General features: G+C 35.9%; 2 long non-coding RNA genes across 2 annotated transcripts; both read right to left on the bottom strand.

The window, feature by feature from the left end:
• Nucleotides 1-332: 332 nt before the first annotated feature.
• On the bottom strand, nt 333-1,213 carry LOC147524307 (uncharacterized). The gene is made up of 3 exons (XR_015196928.1): nt 1,065-1,213; nt 679-748; nt 333-445 (listed from the first exon to the last, which is right to left on the bottom strand). It is a non-coding gene; the product is annotated as an uncharacterized LOC147524307 (long non-coding RNA).
• A 537-nt stretch (nt 1,214-1,750) lies between these two features.
• LOC147524306 (uncharacterized) lies at nt 1,751-2,859 on the bottom strand. Its single transcript, XR_015196927.1, has 3 exons — nt 2,799-2,859; nt 2,152-2,221; nt 1,751-1,835 (listed from the first exon to the last, which is right to left on the bottom strand). It is a non-coding gene; the product is annotated as an uncharacterized LOC147524306 (long non-coding RNA).
• Nucleotides 2,860-3,153: the final 294 nt, after the last annotated feature.

Genomic DNA, 3,153 nt, shown 5'->3' with positions numbered 1-3,153 from the left:
CCGCTTCCAAAATTGTCTGCTTTGGCCTAGTGCACATCATTCATAAGATCAATAGGAATATCAAAACTGGATAACGTGAACAAAAGCTTACTGACAATTACCCTGACTATTCGAAAAATACAACAATACATATCTTGGGACTCCAAATCCAAAGAAACTAATTTCTAACTCACCTGAAATCTTTCAATCGCCGAGAGAAGACAAGAGAGTCATCAACTCGCTACCTTCTAGTAGGTTCTTAAAAGTGGATGTAATCCTTCACAAGGCAGCTTTTGCTCTTCTTGCGGACTTCCTTTGAAGGTAAAGGTTTTGTCTTTGAATACAAGTGAAATGAAGTCACTTGTATCACACCCGACCAGATCATAAGAACTCCTAGGAATGCAAGTGTATGAATTATCTCATTTTCCGCATTGAGGCCAACGTACACGAGAAAATCTCCTGCTTTCTGCAAACAAAAGTAGAAGCTAAAAGACATAATAACACACCTGAGAATGGAACGACAAGAGGTTGATTTAGAGTGAATGTTGCAATTTTACTTACTTTCCAAAACAAAGGCAAGTATTTCTAAAGTAGCCAGATCAACACCTTCAGTTTTATAGAGCAATCATATACATCTAGCAAAGTGCTTCTAAAGGTATGAGTTACAATGTCATAAATAGTAAAGAATAAACAAACTACCTGCTCAGATCAAGATTCCTGCAACTTCTTTTTCTTCTCTAAAAACTCCTTATCCTCCTCAACCAATGTTCTGGGACCAAGAGATAAGATGCAATGAGGGAACTCAACAAAGTTCTAGTCCATCCAAAACACGCATTACACTTAACAACAATCACAACTAGCTATATGAGAAACTTGTGTACAATCACAAGGTGATGTCTGAGAGACAATTAGAGCAAGGAAATATTAAAGTAGCTGGAATTATATCATCCTATATATACACATGTAAGTACCATGTCGATCATGTGTGATACTAATAGTGGATATCCTTGCTCATGCTATAAAGACACTTATCTCTTCACAAGTAACATGGGTACAACCTTGAAATTAGTTTTGGAAATGCTTACCTGAAATCTTTATGTTAACTTTGCATAAAGGAAATGGGTGTTGTCCTGTTCCCTCTAGCCAAGCTGCTCCTCTCCATTTCCCTTTATTACTCGCTATTCTAGAGCCTCCTTTCCTTACCAAAAAGGTAAGTATTAAAGCACCCACCTGATCTACCTTTTTTCTTAAAGAAAGAATTTCCCTTTATCCAACCATACTAGCTGAATCCAAGTCCTTGGGAATTGGGTCAGTATGGATTCAAAGAGTTCATTGGCTCTTCTCAAAATTTCATGAAGTGATAAAAGCTTAGTATGTGTCGAAAAATAAAACTAAAGTGAACCTAAGAAGCCAAACCAAATCTTAAACACATCCACTTATAAAAACTAAAACAAATAACTGAAGTAAAAAAAAAAAGATAGGGAATGTCACCTGCTAGCTTGAGTGGCTTTCTTATTAGATTATAGTTTTTGAGTCTCATTCCCATTTTGAAACAAAAAAGATAATAACACGGCCCAGCCCTTCGCCTACTACAAGTTCATCAAATACATCTCGGATATAGCAATTAAAAGCTTATATACTTAACAAATACTAATAAAATTGACGAGCCATGTTTACCTTTGAAAAGTCGCCACCACCAAAAGCTTTCTTGAAATGGATCACTAGCCCATCATGTCTACCTTTATACTGAAAATAAACTTCCAAGAGACCCCTTCTTCCTCCTTTATTCGGTTGGGAACCGGCAATGCAAAGACTTTCATAAGTTTGCATTGGTGGAGTATCACCGACTAACATCACTATTAAAAACAGATCGGTATTAACAAACATCACCGACTAATATCACTATTAAAAACAAAGATCGGACAGTCAATGAAATCACTTTATGAATCTAAATGCTTACTATAACAGATTTTGACTTTGAATTAATCAAATCAAAAAGAAAACACAAAACAGATCTAATTTTCATCTTCATCATCAAGCTTATTACTAATAATCAAATCAAACAACTAATACATCCATAAAGAATGCATCTTTGACCCAATAATTCAAAGTGTAACCAAACCCATGACCTAAAACCCAAACTTGCAATAAATCAATACATAAATTTGTTACCTTGAGCAAATTGAACCCTCAGTCCGCAAAGCTTGTTTGATATTTGAGGCGAATTTATACCAAATTGCATCTTAGAAATCAAAAACCAAATAACTAATAGTTAAAATCACAACCAAAGACAGATTGTTGAAGATGAGAGAAGAGAAGGTGGAGAACAAATGAGTGAGAGAGGACGACTTACCAAGAGTAATCAAAACCCTAGCTGCGGCAGCGAAACACCACTCTTTTTCTCTCTTCACTCATTTCTTTTTTCTTTTTCTTTTTTCCTTTTAGGGATTAAGGCATGTGCTATGTTTTGGAACGCTGGGCGCGAGAACAAAAATAAATTCCGCTTAAGTTTTGGTGTGATTATTTTCTTTTTCTACCGATTTAGTTTGATATGTTAGTTTGTAACACATTCCAAAGCATTAAAAAATATCCAATAACCGTTACATAATAATTCCAATTATTTGCATAGATGAGTACTAACGGTTATAAAAACATTTCTAACGGATAATATATGTGAGTAATTACCTAACGGATGAGTATCCGTTACTAATAAGAAATCTCAAATGTTGCAAAATCACCCAAATGGTGTAGTGTAGGCAAATCTTCCATGGCTGAAAACATTGATCACGGGATATGATAGTCAAAAACCGACCGCTTACCTCATAGGCATTGCTAATGTCCTTGAATTTTTGCTCTGCCCCAGGTTCCCTGCAAAATAGAATAAAATGACCCCCGTTTGGATACTAGAAGAGAGAGAGAGGGAGAGAGATTTGACAATCGTCATCATCCGCGACTCTCGATTAGTATGACATGCACATGTAAAACTTAATGTCAAGACTAGTTGATCTTTTCAAGGACCCCATCGATTATGAAGTCCATGGATAACTCTAAGGGCGTTACCATATCTAGTCTGTTGCAAGACTATTGAAACAATGTACGGGGTGAATGTATCGTAACCTATTTTACATAAGCTCTTACTAGATCGATAGAATACGCGAAAGTCTACAATATTGC

Source organism: Coptis chinensis, chromosome 1 (genome assembly GCF_015680905.1).
Source record: "Coptis chinensis isolate HL-2020 chromosome 1, ASM1568090v1, whole genome shotgun sequence".
Lineage (NCBI taxonomy): Eukaryota > Viridiplantae > Streptophyta > Magnoliopsida > Ranunculales > Ranunculaceae > Coptis > Coptis chinensis.
Note: the sequence above shows the minus strand (reverse complement) of the source record. Positions and strands in the feature narration are given on the sequence as shown.